Source organism: Macaca fascicularis, chromosome 4, assembly GCF_037993035.2.
Source record: "Macaca fascicularis isolate 582-1 chromosome 4, T2T-MFA8v1.1".
Lineage (NCBI taxonomy): Eukaryota > Metazoa > Chordata > Mammalia > Primates > Cercopithecidae > Macaca > Macaca fascicularis.
The window spans coordinates 140,531,908-140,554,905 of record NC_088378.1 but is presented as its reverse complement, the minus strand read 5'-3'; the positions used below and the strand labels follow the sequence as shown (position 1 = coordinate 140,554,905).

Sequence of the window (22,998 nt, the reverse complement as noted above, 5' to 3'; positions counted from 1 at the left end):
GTTTCGATCCAGAAAGTTGGGACAATATGAAGAAAGCAAGGGTTGTGGGGTAGTGCTTCTGGGTTATAATTAGATTTTTAATTTTTCTGATTGGCAATTGATTGAGTTACTATCAATGGAAAGGAAATATCTGGGTTATGATAAGAGGTTGTGGAGTCCAAAATTTTCTCATGCAGATGATGCCTCCAGGTGCCAGGCTTCAGAGAGAATAGATTGTAAATGTTTCTGAACAGATTGAAGGTCTGTGTTGGTAGCAAATGCTGGTCAGCTTTTCCTGAATTCCAAAAGGGAAGAGGGCATAATGAGGCATGTTCAACACCTGCTTCCCATGGTGGCCTCAGCCAGTCTTTCAGGTTAACTTTTGAGCACCCTGGCTGAGGGTGTCAATTGAGATGGTTAGGAGGGGGTGGCTTTGATGTTTATTTTTGGTTTACAACATGCAAAATGTTGAGAGAAGACAGACACCACCTCCCTCCTTGGAAGAGGACAACACTCCAGTCATCCCTGCAGTTGATCATGGACATACGTCTTAAGCTCCACCAGTCCGATGACCACCTGCTGAAGAGGTGTCATTGTCTCAGGTAAATACTAAGGGTTTGTCATCTCACGCCAAGAAGATTAAGGACACTGACACACGAGGAGTGAGTTTAGGAGCAAAGCATTTAATAGGCAAAAGAAAGACAAAGGGGAACAATTCTCTTCTTGTGAGAGAGAGGGGCACCCAAAAGGGAATTCTGGCCTGGAATGGCAGTGCATCGGATTTTACAGGCAGGCTTGAGGAGATGCTGTCTGATTTATGTAGGGCCCACAGATTGGTTGGACCAGGTGTGATATTTACATAAGGGGTGTGGAAGGCTGTTCGCCCCACCCTCATCCTATTATGCAAATGGACTTTCCACTTGGCCAGCGCCAGGTTGTCTGCTCCTTACTGTAAACGTACCTGGCAAAGAGAAGGGAAGATGGAGTCGCCATTGTGAACACGCCCAGTTCCAGGTGTCCGATTCCTATTCGCACAGCTGCCGGCATTCACCTGTGCAAGCTTCCAGCTTACTTGTCTGTGTCTGAAGCTTGATATAACAGGCTGCACCTTGTTAGAAAAGAAAATAATTTGAAGCCTGCTTTTCATTAAAAGCCTTCCATACCCTCACTACCTGTCTAAATAATTTCTTCTTAACTCCTGTATCACTGCCAATCTCTCAGCCAGACTGAGGTGACAGAGAGGCTGGGACTGTGCAGAACACATTTTAGTAAAGATGGCTGAGTGACAGTAGTGATGTCCAATTACCAGGTGCAGCAGTGACGTCTGTCCTGGCCTCAGGGTCCAGTGTCCAGCACCAGGTGTCAGAGGTGTGAGCAGTGGCGTCTGTGCTCAGCAGCAGGGGCAGTTGTTCCCAGGAGGGACCTGATCCAGGGGGGGCTGTGGATTCTGTTCCTGGATGTGTAGGTTCCAGCCTGCTTCTGTGGCCTTCCCCACAATAAAACTAGCCCCCAATACCAGATATACGACTTTTTGTGTACATTACAGAAATTTGGTTTCCATGGTTTGCTCCAAGAAGTGAGTGTGAAATGAGTCTGTGGGCGGGTGTCAGAGAGCGGCATTCACAGGTGTTCCTTGTGCGAGAGCCACATCCTGAATTCTCTACCTGGTGTCTACCCCACTGTGGAGAGAACAACAGGGAATGTCACATCTCATAACTGATGATACACATCCTCCCTTTTCTTACTGTGAGAAAAATCCTCTTTTAAACAGGTTTGAAAACCCACCCCATCCACCCACCCTGGGCACTCTCTGATCTCTGATCTCAGTGGTTCCCAATCTGGCTGAGCAACAGGATTGCTGGCGGGAGCTTAGAAAATACTCAGGCCACTCCCCAGAACTCCTGTCTCAGAGTATTACGCACAAGACCAAGGAATCGTTTATATAACAAGCCCTAGAGGTGAGGCTGATGCTCAGACATGTGGGATCCTGCTGTTCTTGATACTCCAAGTGTAATCTGGAGAACAGCAACATGAACTCCAGCCTTGTCATAAATACAGAATCTGTAGCTCAACTCCAGACTTCCTGGATCTCAGCACCACGTCCGGGTGATCTCCGTACACACGGAAGTTCCTTGTCTAAGTGTCCTCTAGACTTGGGGTCAGAACTGTGCAGTCTGCTCTGGGTGTGGTCTGATCACATCCCTTACAACTGGAGGTCCAGGGTTCAGTCCTTGCCCTCATTCTTTTCCACAGTCAATCACTCCCTTGGTGCCCACCCCCCACAGCACACTGCAGCTCACAACCAGGTTCTCTCTTCAGGAAAGAACAGTCCTTGATAATGGGTCCAATTTCACGGACAAATATAAGTCTAAATTAGACTCTGCTTTATAGATTCATGAGTTGGGATTGGATTCAGCACCAAGATCACTAGAACCAGGGCAGGGAGAGAGGGCAGGAAAGCAGAGCAGAACAGAAGCTCTAGAAGCAGGGCAGGAGGTGAATGGCTCTGAAAATTTGTCTCAGAATGCACAGAGACCCCCGTGCGCAGGGGCCACCCTGGGTGATGTCTGAGCCTCTGTGGTCACAGCTCCCGCTGGACAAGGTTCCACTGAAGGGACAAGGACAACGGAGCAGTGAGGTGACCCAGCTGAGGACTGACCACATAAAGTCCATGAAGAACTGAACAGCAACTAGGCACAGGCCCAGTCCACACTGGGCTCCTCACAGCCTTCTCCACCCCCACCTGCAACAGATGCAGCACAGCGAACATGCGGATTCTGGAAGGTTCTCAGGTCTTTATTTGCTCTCTCAAGTTCTAGGGTTTACTTATTTAGTTAATCCATCAACCTCTCATAGCAGTTATTTGAGAAAACAAATTTATATTCAGATTCTTATTTTCAGTAGGGAAGTAAGAAGGTGCAGCTCAGTGCACATAAAGTTGAGACTGAGATGGAGACATCCAGCCCCACCTCTCTGGAACAGGAAAGATGACTGGGGAGGAAACACTGGTCAGTGTGGGAACAGGGGTCACGGGGGACACGGGGTGGGCTGTCTCTCCACCTCCTCACATTATGCTAACAGGGACGCAGACACATTCAGATGCCTTTGCAGAAAGAGATGCCAGAGTATCTTGAAGTCACAAAAGGGAGATGTGAAGAAATCCTGCATCTCAGTCCCACACAAGACAGTTGTCTCAGGCTACAGAAAACAACAGTCATGAACAAATTCAAGTCAGTCATGGTAAGTGATGACACTCTGAACAGCCACCACACACTCGAAACGTCACAATCAAAGAATCTCCATTACGCAGACCTTTCCCCTCTGTTCCCCCGCCCCTGACTCTAGACCCCAAGAATCTCACCTTTTCAAGCCGTGAGAGACACATCAGAGCCCTGGGCACTGTCGCTGGCTGGGGTAGAACAAAAACAGGACCTGGTCAGAGCCCACAGGAGACATGGGACAGGAGGAATTATGGGATGGGTGAGCTCCTCCACACTCCCACCCCCACCACTTACAAGCAGCCTGAGAGTAGCTCCCTCCTTTTCCACCTGTGGGAAGAAAATGTCCTGTGAGGGGACTGGGAGGAAGCAGGGTCATGAGATCTTAGAGGAACCTCCTAGTCTTGGACCCAAAAGAAATTTCCAGAACTATGACTACAGACCCAGGGCAGGATCAGCAAACAGGAGGGAAGCAGGTGTGTGTCCTGGACCAACTGCCCTCCTAAGGTCTGTCCTTAGCAGGGACCTTCCCCTGACTCATGAATGCTGGAATCAGGAAATCAAGGTGATACATCTGTCCTTCATTGTCACATGTGCTGCACAACAGAGTAAGTGCTGGCACACAGGGCCCCAGGCTGGGTTAGCCCCTGTGTGGATGCTGCTTCCCAGTAATGAGTCAGGGAACACTTCTACCTGGGGCTTGAAACCCCCAGTGGGACAAGAAAACCCAGACTCCACCCCTCACCCCTTCCCTGCCTGAGCTCTTCCTCCTCCACATCACAGCAGCGACCACAGCTCTGGTGACCACAACTGCTAGGACAGCCAGGCCAGCAACGATGCCCACGATGGGGATGGTGGACTGGGAAGATGGCTCTGGGAAAGGAGGGGAAGTTGAGGGGCCCTGACCCTGCTGAAGGGCTCCAGAAGGGCTCCTGTTTTCCCTGAGAAGAGACATGACCCCTCATCCCCCTCCTTACCCCATCTCAGGGTGAGGGGCTCCGGCAGCCCCTCAGGCTGCACATGGCATGTGTATCTCTGCTCTTCTCCAGAAGGCACCACCACAGCTCCCCACTTCTGGAAGGTTCCATCTCCTCCTGGCCTGGTCTCCACAAGCTCAGTGTCCTGAGTTTGGTCCTCCCCATCCCGCTGCCAGGTCAGTGTGATCTCCGCAGGGTAGAAGCCCAGGGCCCAGCACCTCAGGGTGGCCTCATGGTCAGAGATGGGCTGGTGGGTCACGTGTGTCTTTGGGGGATCTGATGGAAAGAGTCAGAAAATTCAGGAGCTTTGCATCTCTCATGGGACACCCCAGCAGCACTCATGTGACCACCCTGAGAATGAACAGGACACCTGAGGTGGAGGAGGGAGCACAGAACCCAGACACCAGACTGGACACAGCATCTGGGATAATCTCCTATTCCTTGGAGAGTTCTAGACTCTGAGAGAGGAACAGGGACTTCTGGTCCTGACCTGAGTGGAGGCCGAGGGACTCAGAAAAGCTGGAATCAGACCTTCAGACGTATTTAGTGTGAGGCAGAGAACAAGGCCTGAGAGAAAAATTCACGGTGCCCAAAGTTGCTGCAGGGGTCTAAGGGGACCTCTGATCAGTATTCCAGGGACTGTCTTCCCCTCCATTTCCTCAGAGACGTCATCCCTTAATTGTCCTAGAGAGCAGAGGGGGCCCTCAGAGGAAATCAGGGAAACTCATGCCATTCTCCATTCAAGGGAGGGCGACATTCTAGGGCTGATCCCATTTTCCTCCCCTCCTCATGGGAGGCCATCACGGGCGATCTAGAGGTGATGGGGAAGGCGCCCCACTGCCCCTGGTACCTGCGCGCTGCAGCGTCTCCTTCCCGTTCTCCAGGTGTCTCCGGAGCCACTGCACGCACTCGCCCTCCAGGTGGGCTCTCCACTGCTCTGCCTCGCGGGCCGCCTCCCACTTGCGCTGGGTGATCTGAGCCGCCGTGTCTGCCGCGGTCCAGGAGCGCAGGTCCTCGTTCAGGGCGATGTAATCCTTGCCGTCGTAGGCGAACTGGTGATACCCGCGGAAGAGGTGCCCGTCGGGTCCCAGGTCGCAGCCGTACATCCACTGGATGGTGTGAAACCCTGCCCCGCCCCCGCGGTCAGCCCGTCCCCCGAGCCCCGCCCCGCCTCGACCAACCCGCGAGGACTTTGGCCTCAACTGAAAATGAAAGCGGGTAAAGGCGCCTGGGGCTCTCCCCGGTCGAGGGTCTGGGCGGGTCCCACGGCCTCGGGGCGGATCTTGGACCCGGAGACTCGGGGAGACCCGGGCCGTCCGTCGGGGTTGGGGAGGGGTCGTGACCTGCGCCCCGGGCCGGGACCACTCACCGGCCTCGCTCTGGTTGTAGTAGCCGCACAGGTTCCGCAGGCTCACTCGGAAAGATTGTGTGATGTTCTTGGCGAGCTCTGTCTGCTCTTCTCAATACTCCGGCCCCTCCTGCTCCAACCACGGCGCCCGCGACTCCATCCTTGGACTCGCGGCGTCGCTGTCGAACCGCAGGAACTGCGTGTCGTCCACGTAGCCCACGGCGATGAAGCGGGGCTCCCAGTGGCCGGGCCGGGATGTGCCGGCGCTGAAACACCTCAAGGAGTGCGAGCCTGGGGGCGAGGAGAGGCTGAGACCGGCCCGACCCTCCTCCCCGCGCGGCTCCCCGGGTCCTGCGCCCCCTCCTGCTGTCCCCTCGCTCCTCCCCGCAGAGGCCATTTCTCTCCCGACCCCGCACTCACCGGCCCAGGTCTCGGTCAGGGCCAGGGCCCCCGAGAGCAGCAGGAGGAAGGTTCGGGGCACCATGACCCGAATCTCGGCGTCTGAGGAGACTCTGAGTCCGGGTGGGCGCGTGGGGACTTTAGAACTGAGACCGCGGCGACGCTGATTGGCTTCTCTAGACATCCGACACCCAATGAGAGTGGGAACTGGGGACGCGTGACGAGTATCCTGGAGGAAGGACCCGCCACCTGTTGGGAGAAGTGAAACTAGGGGAGTGGGGAATCCCCAACTCTGTGCCTCTCCAATGCAGATAAGGCCCCAGGCCCTGAGAGCCACGCCCAGGACCTGGGATTTCGTCTTGATCCCTCTTTTCCTACACCAAGCCTCTTTGTCACACTGTCTGCCTGAGTCCTGGACAAAGATCTGTCTGTGGAAACCAGGGAGAGACCCCCCAGGCTGCGCCTAGCCCCTTCCCCTTCCCTACTCGTCCTGGAATCCCCGATCCTGAACTGGGCTCCCTGCCTCCCACTCCTTACCTCTCCCTTTGGACCTTTGTGCAGGGAAACTGACCACGGAACTTCATGCCGGAGTGAGCTCGCCCTGGGAATGGAGGTGTAGAGACAGGGGTTTTCTCTCTAAACCTGGTGAAGTTTTGTCTGAAGGCACCACACAGAGATTCTCATAGAGATCAGTTTCCTTTTTGTTTATTAATATAGTAGGTAGCACAATATTGGTAATCCCTGAATGATTAGAATTCCAATCTGTAAAAGACCTGTGTCAAAACAGCATTACAATTAAACTCTCAAAGCTCCTAAGTTTTACTTTCCCAGACTATGCATCTGTGACTCTGAGTTGTTGCATTTAAAATTATCTTCATTCCCTAGCCCGAATTTCCCTGCGTGAGTCCAGAACATCTCTTGAATACAAAGAAGCAGAGTTTGTTACTGTCTATTGCGACCGGGAGCCTGTAGTCATCACCTCAAAGTTGCGAGTGCTCCATGCAGACCCAATGCTCTTCACGGACGCTCAAGCACTGCCTGTTTTCCTGAACTCTGCACATCTAAGCAGTGTGCATATTTTATCTGGACACTAAATGAGTTTAGCAACTACTAAACTACTAATACTAAATGAGTTTGGCACATTGGTAGGCTACAAGATCAAAACACAAAAATTGAATGTGCTTCTATAGAGTATCAATGCATTAATACAAATGTTATTTAAAAATCCAACTTACAACAGCATTAAAAAGAATGAAGTCAGAACAAAATTGAGGGCCCAGCAATACTCTTCACTTCTATGGTTAATTGGTTTTGGAAAACAGTGCTAATATAATTCAGTGGGGGAAGAAATTATCTTTTCATCAAGTGGTGCTGAGACAACAGGCTATCCATATGCAAAAGAATAAAGCTGGATCCCTACTTCACACTACATATAAACATTACCTCAACGTGTACCAAAGACCTAAATGTGAGACTTAACACTAGAAAACTCTTAGAAGAAAATATAGGTATATGTCTTCATGACTTTGGATTAGGTAAAAATACCTGATCTTAAATGATACCAAAGGCACAAGCAAAAAGAGGAAATAAAAGATAAATCGAACATCATCAAAATTTAAAATGTGTGAGTGTAAGGACACCACCAAGAAAGTGAAAAGAAACTCATCGAATGGGAGAAAATTTTTGCAAATCTTACATCTGGCAAGGAAAGGACTTGTATTTAGAATATATAAAGAATGGTTGTAACTCATTATAATAATATTAGTAATAATAAGATAATAATACACAATAAATAAAATAATAAGACAAATAATATACAAAAGGCTCATAAGCACATAGAAACATGTTCAACATCATTTACCATCAGCGAAATGCACATCAACCCAAAAATGAGATACTATTTCCCACCCACTAGAATGGCCATAATTTAAAAAGTAATAATTAGTGTTGATGAGAATGTGGAGATACTAGAACACTCACATTTTGCTGGTGGGGATTTAAGAGACATAGCCCCTTTAGAAAGCAGGCTATCAGTAGCTCAAATTGTTGAACATTAAGTTATTACATGAACCAGCAATCTCCTCCTATGTATACAGTATACCCAAGTGAAATAAAAACTTAAGTTCACATAAAAACTTATATACCATGTTTGTAGCAGCATTATTCATCACAAGCCAAATGAGAAGGACCAAAATGTTGCCAACTAATAAATAAATTGTGATATATCCATACAATGGAATATAATTAAGCAATGAAAAAGATGTTAAGTACTGATACAAGCTACGACTCATTCAAACTTTGAATACGTTCTGGTAAGTAAAAGAAGACAGACACAAACAGCCACATGTTGTATAATTTCATTACATAAAATGTTCAGAATAGGTAAATCTGTAGAGCTAAAACATAGGTTGGTAGTTTCTTAGGCCTGGGCTTTGGATATGGAGATAAAAGGATCTGTAATTGATTGTGGTACTGGAGGCACAACTGTGAATATTCTAAAAACCACTGAATTGTATATTGTATATGTGTGGATTTTATACTATTTAAGTTATATCACAAGTTGTCTGGAAAATGATTAAATTACACATAAAATTTACAGTCATTGCAGTTCAACAAAAGCTACCAGATAAAAACACTCAATATGGTTTGCATGCAACTGAAGAAAGTAGACATGCAGAGAGAAGGCTGATACAATAGTAATCACCTTAGTAAAGTGGGTTTGGATTTAGTGACAGGAGAGATTTAAAAGTATATTTATGCATATTTTGATTGTTTCATTTCCTATTGTGAGCATGAATTATTTTTACACTAAAAATTTCAAAATAAAATGTTACAAATCTTGAAAGCTCTGCAGTCAAATACAGTAACATGATAAAGAGCTGTCTGGAATGTCTTCCTAGAGAACTGGTTGAAGCACATGCATGTAAAAGGGAGGCAATGGCAGAAGAATCAAGGCAGAACTACAGTAGTAGAAGAGAAGAAAAATGTAAACATGGAGACATAAGACAAGAAGATGACTGATGAAGGAAGTGGGTATGAATACTGTTAAAACCTCTTGGGGAGTCAGAAATGACCGGGTCTACTTGGGAGGGAAACTGGCTTACAGCTCAAGACGGCCAGCCATCAGGGACAGAGGACAGAATCAGAAGGGCTGTCTAGTCATTTCCTTTCTTCTCCCTCCAACACCCCAGCAAGATTATTGCCTAATTTACAGCCATTGCACACTGAAGAATCAGTACAATTTGGAGACTTTGAGACAACAGACAGAAAATTTTTGAGCTCCTCTGGGCATTAGGGAGCCGTTTTCAGAAAAACAGACTCACTCTGGTATTTCAGGAATAAATAGAAATAAGAGCATATACTAATGTTTGGAAACCACGGGTAACAAATATTGGTGAAGTCATGTGACAGGCAGAGTAGTGGTCTCCTAAATATGTCTGTGTCCTAATCCCTGGAACTTGTAAAAATGTCTCCTAATAGGGCAAAAGGAACTTTTCAGATGTGATTAAGCTGAGGCTCTTGAGATGGGAAGATTATCCTGGATTATCTGGGTAGGTTCAATGTAATCACAATAGTCCTTATAAGTGAAAGGAGTAGAGAGCAGCATCAGAGTTAGAGCTATGGCAACAGAATCAGAGGTCAGTGATGTGACTGCTGACTTGGAAGATGGAGGAAGAGACCACAAGCCAAAGAATGCAGGCAGCCCCAAGAAGCTGGAAAGGGTGAGGAAACAGATTTTCCTTTACAGCCTCAAAAGAAATGCAGCTCTGATGACATGTTACTTTTAGCCCATAGTGACCCATTTTTTACTTCTTACCTCCAGAACTGTAAGAGAATACACTTGTGTTGTTTTAAGCCACTTAGTTGTGGTAATTTGTTATAGCAGCAGCAGGATACTATAATAATACCAGTCACCATTGGAGCTCCTGAAAGCTGCAGTTGGGAGGTCAGGGAAGCATATACTGAAGACTTCAGCTTGAAGCATGGATGGGAGGTTCTCAGAATCCTGCTGCAAGATTGTTATATTCTCCAGAACGTGTGAGAAAGCTCTTATCACTCATCTTAGTCTGCACAGGCAAAGCAGGTGGGTCTCTAGCCTAGCAGGGGAGCCACTGAGAACCTGACATCTGCCTGCTCCTCTACCTGCAGCCACCACTGATGGCTACAGGCCTGTCCCACCATCTCTCCTGGGCCCCATTTCTCATGCAAGTCTCTCTCATTGGAAAATGTAAACTGGAACTATACAGGGAAGGGGATCCTGGGAGATATAGTGCCTGGATTCTCCTCTGCAGAGAATACACTAGAGGGGATATGAGGTGATACTGGGTTTTTAACAATGTAGCACATGAGTTACTAACAGTGAATGAAGGTGGACTGGCTGACCTCAGTTTGACAAGCAAATGTGCCGTTAGATGATGTAAACCATTGATATATCTATGAGATTTAGTCATTTTAGCAAGTTATTTATTGGAGCTAGGATGTATCAAAAACTATGAAAAGTGCAGTTTTAAAAAATGTCCAAAAAATTTAATGGACTGTACAAATGAAATAAATTATTTTTTATTGTACTTTAAGTTCTGGATACATGTGCCAAATGTGCAACTTCATTATATAGGTATGCATGTGCCATGGTGGTTTGCTGCATCCATCAACCCATCATCTAGGTTTTAAGCCCCACATGCATTAGGTATTTCTCCTAATGCTATCCCTCCTCTTGCCCCCATCCCCCGACAGGCCCAGGCATGTGATGTTTCCCTCCCTGGGTCCACATGTTCTCATTGTTCAACTCCCGCGTATGAGTGAGAACATGCAGTGTTTGGTTTTCTGTTTCTGTGTTAGTCTGCTGGGAATGATTGTTTCCAGCTTCATCCATGTCTCTGCAAAGGACACGAACTCATTCTTTTTTATGGCTGCATAATATTCCATGGTGTATATGTGCCACATTTTCTTTATCCAGTCTTTCATTGATGGGCATTTGGGTTGGTTCCAAGTCTTTACTATTGTAAATAGTGCTGCAATGAACATATGTGTGCATGTGTCTTTATAGTATAGTAGAATGATTTATAATCCTTCAGGTACATATCCAGTAACAGGATAAATAAATTCTTAACTATGCTGCTATTTTATTTATTTAAAAAATGTGAGTTCGTGGGCTGGGCACGGTGGCTCACACCTGCAATCCCAGCACTTTGGGAGGCTGAGGTGGGTGGATCACGAGGTCAGGAGATTGAGACCATCTTGGCTAACACAGTGAAACCCCGTCTTTACTAAAAATACAAAAAAATTAGCCAGGCGTGGTGGCGGATGCCTGTAGTCCCAGCTACTCAGGAGGCTGAGGCAGGAGAATGGCATGAATCTGGGAGGCGGAGCTTGCAGTGAGCCAAGATCGTGCCACTGCACTCCAGCCTGGGCAACAGAGTGAGACTCCGTCTAAAAAAAAATTAAAAAATAAAACAAAAACGTCAGTTCGTGGTCTGAGTAATTTACCTCAGTATACTCAGGAAGGGCACTGGAAGTCCACTGATTTGACCAGAACAGAACCACATATATGAATGGAAAAAGTGGTCTTGTGTCCACCAATCCCAGGGGCTTACAGGATGCTGCCTAGAATGGGCTGGCTACAGCAACTCCTAGTTAATCCAGAAGTTTGAAATGAGTTCAATTTTGGGGGATTAAATTCTAATGAGAGGCAGAGAACAGGAAGGTTTATGCTTTTCCATGCTAATCAATTGGCCCCATAAACATTTTCTTGTGCATGTTTTTGTAATTTCAAAAAAACTCAGTTGTTTTATCAGTAATGTCTTAGAGGTGCACACAGAGAGAGATGAGTATAATTGTGAAGCTAAGTTTTGTGAAGCCCAAGGATGGCTAAAAAAGGGAAGGAACTGACCCCAGAATCCCACAGAGTAAGCCAGTAACCCTCAGGCCAAGAACGTGACGGCCACTGTTGTGCTTCAAAGGAAAAGCAGCCATCGGGGGAGCAAACAGAATTGCGTGAAGAGTAAGAGTGCAGATGGTGTCCCAAACACAGTGCTGAGATTCATGGAGACGCACAGGAGGAAGCAACTGTGTAAGTATCCAGAGTCCTATGAAGGAGGGATTTCAATCCTCAAAGCCACCCTCTCCCATCTGCTAACAAGGATCAAGGCTTTTGTGGATGTAACTGGCTGTGGTTGATGGGAACCTCTGTGATCCCTATGGGGTTACACATAGCTTCGGGGAGGGGAATGAACACACATACAGCGAAGGGAAACCATTTGGGCCTTTACTGAAACCAATAGCTGATCCTTGGGTGAAAGTATGCATGTTCTGAGTACTGATGCTAATTACATAAAGACCTTGCTCAGACTTCATGTCACCTCGCACTGCTGGACTTTTGCCTTGACCTCAACTCTCACCAATGACCTTATGGGTAGTTTCTATGACCAGCTGACTTAAAAGGAAAATTCTGAGCTTCTTCATAAACATGCCAGCTTAGTGCATTGGTATGAGGCAGCAGTAGAGTGTGCCTGCAGTGTGGGCAACTCGGCAATGAGCAGAGACAGCGTTGAAGAGGGTCCTACCAATAGGCAGGTGGGGCTCTGATTCGCCCACTTTGTGTAGACAGAAGTGGCCTGAGGTGAGAATATGCACAGACTCATAGGCAACGGCAAATGGCTTAAACAGCGGGTCAGGGGCCCTGAAGGAGCAAGATTGGAAGATCAGGAACAGGAATATCTGGAAAGACGCATACAGTACACACAAAGTGCTAGGATCTTTTGTATGAGATGTTAATGCTCAGCAAAAATTAGCCTCTATACAAATAGTCTAAACAACCACATGTACAGGATGAATCATTCAGTACACATCAGCCAGCCTCTGTCCTTAACCATCCCAGTGCTCATGAAACAGGCTCTTGAAAGTAGTATCTATGGTGGCAGAGATGCACCCAAGGCTTGGGCTCCCTTTAGCATGGCTGACATGGTTATTGTCACAACCTACCTTCCAGCGATAAACAAACTCCAACAGATTACCTTCACTTACAGAGGTCAATGAGCAATTTGGTGGCAAATTGATTATACTTTTACTTTTTCACAATGAAAAAGTCAGGGGTTCTTTCAGATTTAGGTGACCTTGTATTAGGGGTATGAGTTTGTTCTTTCTTTCCACAGTGCCACACTCAGAACCATTATTCAAGGGCTCACATATGTATGATCTTCTAATAGGGGATCCACATAACATTGCCCCAGACTAAGAGACCTACTTTACAGCGAAGAGCGTCTGGCAGTGGACACATGACCATGAGACCTTCTGGTTCTACCCCATACTGCACCACACACACTGCCAGCTGACAGAGCAGTGGAATGTTCTCTTGAGGGTGCAACTGGGTTTTATCTTCAAGATCACATCCTATCAGGATGGGTAATGTCCTTCAGGATGAAGCATACACTAAGGTTATGCCAGCAGCTGTTACATGGTGCCAAGTCTCCAACAGGTAGAGTAAGTCTCTAACAACCAGTGGTGGAAGAATGAATGACTATACTCACCAGCACTTCCGGTAACACACGTGGGGTGTTGGTGCTTCCCATCCCCTCGACATACTTAGCTTGTCTAGGAGTTTGGGATCCCAGAGAAGGAAGTTCCTACCATGGAACAGAGCACAAGTTACATTACATTTAGGGGTATGTATTTTACCTGTTCAATTTGGGTTCCTCAGGCTAGGAGGCTGTTGGGAAAAGGAGGGGTTACTGTATGAGCAGGGATAATTGATCCTGATTATTATGAGGAACAGAACTTTAATTTCTGTCTTAATTTCTTGCTGAAACTGGTAACAGTGGTTGTGTCCAGGCAAGGAATTTGGAATAAATGTGGATGAGATGGAGGAGGAAATTTGCTTTTCACTCTATGCACATTTTTATTATTATAATCTTTTTAAATCTTTTTCTTGTAGTTGCCATTCAAAATAAATTTTAAATTACAAATCAACTTCACATTTATTAAAAAAATTTTTATTTCAATAGTGTTTGGGGGAAAGGTAGTTTTTGGTTATGTGTGTGAGTTCTTTAGTAGTGAATTCTGAGATTTTGGTGCACCATCACCCAAGCAGTGTACTCTGTACCCATTGTTGTCTTTTATACCTCACCCTACTCCCAAATTTCACCAACAAGTCCCTAGAGTCCATTAAGTCATTTTGTATGTTTTTGTGATTTTTGCACATTGATTTTGTATCCTGAGACTTACTGAAGTTGCTTATCAGCTTCAGGAGATTTTGAGCTGAGATGATCAGGTTTTCTAAATGTGCAAAACTCACAAGCATTCTTATACACCAATAACAGACAGAGAGCCAAATCATGAGTGAATTCCCATTCACAATTGCTTCAAATAGAATAAAATACCTAGGAATCCAACTTACAAGGGATGTGAAGGACCTTTCCAACGAGAACTACAAACCACTGCTCAATGATATACAAGAGGACACAAACAAATGGAAGAACATTCCATGCTCATGGATAGGAAGAATCAATAGTGTGAAAATGACCATACTGCCCAAGGTAATTTATAGATTCAATGCCATCCCCATCAAGCTACCAATGACTTTCTTCACAGAATTGGAAAAAACTACTTTAAAGTTCATATGGAACTATAAATAGCCTGCATTGCCAAGACAATCCTAAGCCAAAAGAACAAAGCTGGAGACATCACGCTACCTGACTTCAAATTATACTACAAGGATACAGTAACCAAAACAGCATGGTACTGGTTCCAAAACAGAGATATAGACCAATGGAACAGAATAGAGCCCTCGGAAATAACACCACACATCTACAACCATCTGATCTCTGACAAACCTGACAAAAACAAGAAATGGGGAAAGGATTTCCTATTTAATAAATGGTGCTGGGAAACTTGGCTCGCCATATGTAGAAAGCTGAAACTGGATCCCTTCCTTACACCTATACAAAAATTAATTCAAGATGGATTAAAAACTTAAATGTTAGACCTAAAACCATTAAAACCCTAGAAGAAAATCTGGGCAATACCATTCAGGCCATAGGCATGGGCAAGGACTTCATGACTAAAACACCAGAAAGCAATAGCAACAAAAGCCAAAATTGACAAATGGGATCTAATTAAACTAAAGAGCTTCTACACGGCAAAAGAAACTACCATCAGAGTGAACAGGCAACCTACAGAATGGGAGAAAATTTTTACAATCTACCCATCTGACAAAGAGCTAATATCCAGAATCTACAAAGAACTTAAACAAATTTACTAGAAAAAAATCAAACAACTCCATCAAAAAGTAGGCAAAGGATATGAACAGACACTTCTCAAAAGAAGACATTTATGCAGTCAACAGACACATGAAAAAAATGCTCATCATCACTGGCCATCAGAGAAATGCAAATAAAACCACATGAGATACCATTTCACACCAGTTAGAATGGCGATCATTAAGAAGTCAGGAAACAACAGGTGCTGGAGAGGATGTGGAGAAATAGGAACACATTTACACTGTTGGTGGGACTGTAAACTAGTTCAACTATTGTGGAAGACAGTGTGGCAATTCCTCAAGGATCTAAAACTAGAAATATCACTTGACCCAACCATTTGGTATTACTGGGTATATACCCAAAGGATTATAAATCATGCTGCTATAAAGACACATGCACATGTATGTTTAATGCAGCACTATTCACAATAGCAAAGACTTGGAACCTACCCAAATGTCCATCAATGATAGGCTGGATTAAGAAAATGTGGCACATACACACCATGGAATACTATGCAACCATAAAAAAGGATGAGTTCATGTCCTTTGTAGGGACATGGATGCAGCTGGAAACCATCATTCTGAGCAAACTATCGCAAGGACAGAAAACCAAACACCGCATGTTCTCACTCATAGGTGGGAATTGAACAACGAGAACACTTGGACACAGGGTGGGCAACATCACACACCGGAGCCTGTCATGGTGTGGGGGGGGAGGGATAGCTTTAGGAGATATATCTAACATAAATGACGAGTTAATGGGTGCAGCACACCAACATGGCACATGTATATATATGTAACAAACCTGCATGTTGTGCACATGTACCCTAGAACTTAAAGTATAATAAAAAAAATTTTTTTAAGTCTCCCATTATTATTATGTGGGAGTCTAAGTCTCTTTGTAGGTCTCTAAGGACTTGCTTTATGAATCTGGGTGCTCCTGTATTGGGTGCATATATATTTAGGATAGTTAGCTCTTCTTAATGAATTGATCCCTTTACCATAATGTAATGGCCTTGTCTCTTTAGATCTTTGTTGGTTTAAAGTCTATTTTATCAGAGACTAGGATTGCAACCCCTGCTTTTTTATGTTTTCTGTTTGCTTGGTAGATCTTCCTCCATCCCTTTATTTTGAGCCTATGTGTGTCTCTGCACATGAGATGGGTCTCCTGAATACAGCACACTGATGGGTCTTGACTCTTTATCCAATTTGTCAGTCTGTGTCTTTTAATTGGAGCATTTAGCCCATTTACATTTAAGGTTAATATTGTTATGTATGAATCTGATCCTGTCATTATGATGTTAGCTGGTTATTTTGTTCATTAGTTGATGCAGTTTCTTCCTAGCATTGATGGTCTTTACAATTTGCCATGTTTTTGCAGTGGCTGGTACCAGTTGTTCCTTTCCATGTTTAGTGCTTCCTTCAGGAGCTCTTATAAAGCAGGCCTGGTGGTGACAAAATCTCTCAGCATTTGTTTTTCTGTAAAGGCTTTTATTTCTCCTTCACTTATGAAGCTTAGTTTGGCTGGATATGACATTCTGGGTTGAAAATTCTTCTCTTTAAGAGTGTTGAATATCAGTCCCCACTCTCTTCTGGCTTGTAGAGCTTCTGCTGAGAGATCCGTTGTTAGTCTGATGGGCTTCCCTTTATGTGTAACCCAACCTTTTTCTCTGGCTGCCCTTAACATTTTTTCCTTCATTTCAACTTTGGTGAATCTGACAATTATGTGTATTGGAGTTGCTCTTCTTGAGGAGTATCTTTGTGGCATTCTCTGTATTTCCTGAATTTGAATGTTGGCCTGCCTCTCTAGGTTGGGGAAGTTCTCCTGGATAATATTCCAAAGAGTGTTTTCCAACTTGGTTCCATTCTCCCCATCACTTTCAGGTACACCAATCAGACGTAGATTTGGTCTTTTCACGTAGTCCCATATTTCTTGGAGGCTTTGTTTGTTTCTTTTTACTCTTTTTTCTCTAAACTTCTCTTCTCACTTCTTTTCATTCATTTGATTTTCAATCACTGATACCCTTTCTTCCACTTGATCAAATCAGCTAATGAAGCTTGCGCATGCATCACGTAGTTCTTGTACCATGGTTTTCAACTCCATCAGATCATTTAAGGACTTCTCTATACTGTTTATTCTAGTTAGCCATTCATCTAATCTTTTTTAAGGTTTTTAGTTTCTTTGTGATGGGTTCGAGCATCCTCTTTTAGTTTGGAGAAGTTTGTTATTACTGATCGTCTGAAGCCTTCTTCTCTCAACTCGTCAAAGCCATTCTCCATACAGCTTTGTTCTGTTGCTAGTGAGGAGCTGCATTCCTTTGGAGGAGAAGAGGTGCTCTGATTTTTAGAATTTTCAGCTTTTCTGCTCTGGTTTCTCTCCATCTTTGTGGTTTTATATACCTTTGGTCTTTGATGATGGTGGCATACAGATGGGGTTTTGGTGTGGATGTCCTTTCTGTTTGTTAGTTTTCCTTCTAACAGTCAGAACCTTCAGCTGCAGCTCTGTTGGAGTTTGCTAGAGGTCCACTCCAGACCCTGTTTGCCTGGGTATCACCAGCGGAAGCTGCAGAACAGCAAATATTGCAGAATGGCAGATGTTGCTGCCTGATCCTCCCTCTGGAAGCTTCATCTCAGAGGGGCACCCGGTTGTATGAGGTGTCAATTGGCCCCCTACCAGGAGGCGTCTCCCAGTTAGGCTACTTAGGGGTCAGGGACCTACTTGAGGAGCCAGTCTGTCAGTTCTCAGATCTCAAATTCCATGCTGGGAGAACCACTACTCTCTTCAAAGCTGTCAGACAGGGACATTTAAGTCTGCAGAAGTTTCTGCTGCCTTTTGTTCAGCTATGCCCTGCCCCCAGAGGTGGGGTCTACAGAGACACACAGGCCTCCTTGAGCTGCGGTGGGCTCCACTCAGTTGGAGCTTCCCAGCCACTTTGTTTACCTACTCAAGCCTCAGCAATGGCGGACTCTCCTCCCCCAGCCTCACTGCCACCTTGCGGTTTGATCTCAGACTGCTGTACTAGCAGTGAGTGAGGATCTGTGGGTATGGGACCCTCCGAGCCAGGCACGGGATATAATCTCCTGGTCTGCCATTTGCTAAGGCCACTGGAAAAGTACAGTGTTAGGGTGGGAGTGTCCCAATTTTCCAGATACTGTCTGTCATGGCTTCCTTTGGCTAGGAAAGGGAATTCTCCAACCCCCTGCACTTCCTGGGTGAGACAATACCCCATCCTGCTCTGTGGGCTGCACCTACTGTCTGACAAGCCCCAGTGAGATGAACCCAGTACCTCAGTTGCAAATGCAGAAATCACCCATCTTCTGCATCACTCACACTGGGAGCTGCAGACTGGAGCTGTTCCTATTTGGCCATCTTAACCTCCCACATGACACTTTCTTTAGCCACTGGTTGGTCAATGGGCACTTAGCTTGGTTCCATATCTTTGCAATTCTGAATTGTGTTGCTATAAATGTGTGTGTGCATGTGTCTTTTCCATATAATTACTTATTTTCCTTTGGGTAGATACCCAGTAGTGGGATTGCTGGGTCAAATGGTAGATCTAGTTTTAGTTCTTTAAGGAATTGCCATACTGCTTTCCATAGTGGTTGTACTAATTTACATTCTCACCACCAGCAGTGTAAAAGTGTTCTCTCTTCACCATATTCATGCCAATATGTATTGTTTTCTGACTTTATAATTAATGACATTTTTTTCTTTTTCTTCTCCTTTTTTTTTTTTTTTTTTTTTTTTTGAGACAGAGCAAGACCCAGGCTGGAGTGCAGTGGTGCTATCTCAGCTTACTGCAACTTCCACCTCCCAGGATCAAGCAACTCTCTTGCCTCAGCCTACTGAGTAGGTTCAACTGTAGGCACATTCCCCACACCTGGATAATTTTTTGTATTTTGGTAGAGACAGGATTTCACCGTGTTAGCCAGGATGGTCTCAATCTCCTGACCTTGTGATCTGCCTGCTTTGGCCTCCCAAAATGCTGGGATTACAGGCTTGAGCCACCACTCAGCCAAATTAATGCCATTCTTGCATGTATAAGGTGGTATCTCATGGTGAACCCCACATTTATTTAGCAAACATTTATTAGGCCGTTTACTATGTGTCAGGCTCTCCTAGGCCTCAGTGAGTGAAACATCAAAGATTCCACAAGGGGACTCAAAAAACAGGTAAATGCAGTCTACTCTAATAAGTGGGGGAAAACTGCTTCCAGGAGGATGCAATGTCTAAACAGAGAACTGGATGAGGAACACAGTTAATCCAGGTGAATGGCAGGAGAAATCTTTTAGGGAATCAGTATCACAAACAAAGTCTCGGAAGACAGAGCACACAGGAAGTCTGGGGGAACTGCCAGCAGTTCAGGGTGGAGATTAGAGAGAAAGGAGCACAGGGGCCAAAAGCAAGCTTGGAGCAGTGAGCAGTTTCAATGACTAAGGCTTGTGGGGTTGGGGAGAACCTTGGCTTTTATTCGAGGACAATGTGCAGCATTGGCAGCACTGAAGTCAGGAAGAACCTTGATCAGATCTGCATTCCAGAAGAATCACTCTGGGTTAAGTGTGAAGAATGAACTGAGAGATGCTAGACTGGATACATGGAGAAGAAGAGGTTCGGGGAAACCCTGGCGGGAAATGTAGGGAGAATATTAGGATGGAGGAAAGGGTAGAAAGGACCCTGAGAGATCTGAGTGATCAAGATCCACTGTTTCACACATGGAAAATGAGGTGGAAAAGGAGAAAGGTCCCCATGTGAACAGCACCCCATCTGGAAAAATGACATAAAACAAGGGAATTTGGCCCATGACATAAGAGGTGCTTGGGCTCGCATGGTATTGAGTGATCAGGGAGGAGTTTAGTTGAGTTCACCTCTACAGACAGGTATTGAGTGCCAGGTATGCTGTCATCAGGGACATAAGGAAATCAAAGGTATCTGCCTTATATCTTTGTGACCTACATGTCTGGTCCTGCTTAAGAACTATGCCAATCCCTGACTTCCCAGGGCCCCGACTAATTTTGTCTTGTGTCCATGTGAGAAGGGAGCTGAGGCTTGGCAAGAGGATCTTAGCCCATATGGTCTAAAAAATAGTAGAAAGATTTCTTTAGAAGACACAAATTCCCTAATTAAATTGACTAATTTATCCATACAAGAGAAATAAAATCACTAAAAAATAAACTGAGTGAAGGAAAAGAAATCAACAAAGTATAATTACCAGAAGTTTGTGGGATTCTGCATGAAAACAAGCTTGAAGAAATAGTGAAAGCAGAAGATTTGCCTAACAGTATGACACTCGAATGAAAAAAGAAAAAACACATAGGTTTAGTGGTGTTGCTTCTTTACAGATGCAGGAGGTTTGAAAACTAATAGAGAAAAATATTTGGAGAGAACGCCATCTTAGCTTTCACACAGAATGCAAGACCAGCCTTTCCAGTGGGCATCTCTTGATTTTTGTTTCCAGGGCTTTGATTTCATAAACACAGCTTAGTTCTACAGATCATCTGGCCCAGTCCGCGACCCAGGTTTGTAATGATCTTGTTCAGTCATGGTCCAGCCTGTGCATAGAGATCCTAAGATGATGCCCAGTGATCCTGTCTCGTGGCATCTCATTCAGCTGAGAACCGGTGGGACCTAAACTTGCTTCTAAGCAACAGAACGTGGCAAAAATGATGCCACTTCTGTGATGAGGTCATAACAGCCCCACTCCTGTATTACTAGATGACTCTGTCTTCTGCCTTCTTTGTTTGCAAGTTTTAATGAAGCAGAAAGGCCTGTGTGGCAAGGAACTGAAGTCAGCCTCTGGCCACCAGCCAGTAAGGAACTGAGGCTGTCAGTCTAACAGGCATGGAGGAATGAATCCTGCCAACAATTGCTGGGGCTTGGAAGTGGATCCTTCCCCCGTTCAGCCTCCAGATAAGACCCAGCCATGGCATTCTGATGAAAATCATATGAGAAAGCTGCACAGCTGTGTCTGGATTCCTGACCCATAGAAATGTGGGATAATACATATGTGTTGTTGTAAGCTGCTAAGTTTGTGGCAATTTCTTACATAGAAATAGATAGCTGAAAACACTTCCCACAGCTTTGAGTTAAGTGACCCTTGGGGCCAGTTAGAACTTCTCTCATCCCCTTCCCTGTGGCAGCCCTTATCTTTCTCCTAGGTTGACATCCCGCTTTCTCTTTACCAGTGTAAATGTCAAGTTCTCTTACTATCTCCATTGCTGTCCTCTCACACCATCCAGGAGGCCCCACTAGGGACTGGCAGACAGAGAGGAGGAAGTGCCGTGGTCTGGGGTGTGGGTAGACTCCTCCTCATGGTTCAACCTTGAGTGCAGGTATTACCAGTTGGAAGAAGAGAGGTCAGGAATCATCAGGGATTGGAAGGAGATGAGTGAACACCCCACCGCTCTCAGGCCCATGCAGGCTGTGAAATAAAACAGTGATGAATAGACTCTACATGGCCTCCGCTGGTCTTTACCCTTCAGCATTCTAGATAGTGCACCTCGTATGCCATGATACAAACACCACTGACTCCCTCCAGGGCAGATATAAATCTCTCTTTCCCCCGCATCCAGCAAGCACATTCCATCAGCCTATGGGTCACTTGAACCCCATGACTCCCCCGTCGGGACTGTGGCAAATGCAATAGACTCTGGTCCAGTCTCTGTGCCTAGAGAAGAAAGGGAAGCTGGTCAGAGCCCACAGGCGGTGACCCACAGGGAGCCAGTAGATGCCTATGAGGGTGAGTGTGAAAGAGCGGTCACGAGGGCTCAGCAGTCAGACTGTCTCCTTAGAGTCATGAGTCACCCCATTGACAGTTACTAAACTTCCTAGTGACCTCAGTTTCCTTGTCTGAAAATGGGGCTGATAGCTGTCTCTAGGTCATAGGGCTCTTGTGAGGTTTAAATGATTTAATTCATGTAAATCCCTTAGGAACGTGACTGACACTTTTTTAAAGGCACAATTCTGTAAAAGAGTGGGACCCATCCATTTATGTCCTGTTTCCTTATCCAAGTGTGATGAAACCAGCTCTCCCCAACACTTCTCCTGATCCCCCTTCCATGCCCGCCGGTGGAGAGCTGTTCTGTCCCTTACAACCTACAGTGTAGGGAGCAACCAGGTAAAGGCCAGGATGGTGCCAAGTATGGGAAAGTCACAGAGTAACACACACACACATACATACATACCCATACCTGCTTATATACATAAATATGTACAGATACATACATATATGCACTTATAAACACACACATACCCACAGACGCCCATACCTGTTTATACATCCACATGGGCACAGATAGACACACGCACATTACACACTTCCAATTCATTAATTCAGTTTGGGGCCTGGGTAATTCCAATTCAATCTCTTTTAAGAAATGTAAGAATCTGAAAGAGAAAGACCTGAGAATTTTTGTCCCACAAGAGACAGACCCACTTCCCAGGCACTGTGGGACTTTCTGAGACCCATGTGGCCCTGCTCCTGGAAGCTCATGGAGAAGCGGGAAAACCTGACTTTAGATCAAGGTTCTGGAGCCCAAAGGCAGCCCCAGGAACTGGCCTTCCCTGGGTACCAGGCCTCCGGGAGTCCAGCAGGTCCTCTTCCTCCTATCTCTCCGACGATGTCTCAGCCTGTCCTCCACGGCCAGGGGCCCCTCCCAGGCTTTGCTGCACAGCAGGAGTCTCCACGGGGCTCCAGAAGGAACAGGAACAGAGTTTAACTCAAGCCCCTCCGGTGAGACACCCTCAGGTCCAGTTTTTTGATTCTAACATTGGTGATATCACTTTTCAGTCTTAAAATGTCTGTTTCTTTTCTGATTTGCAAAAAC

At 45.5% G+C, this 22,998-nt stretch overlaps 1 pseudogene; it reads right to left on the bottom strand.

Moving 5' to 3' along the window:
• Positions 1–2,838: 2,838 nt before the first annotated feature.
• Positions 2,839–22,561, bottom strand: LOC123571630 (class I histocompatibility antigen, Gogo-B*0103 alpha chain-like; annotated as a pseudogene).
• Between the last annotated feature and the right edge of the window lie 437 nt (positions 22,562–22,998).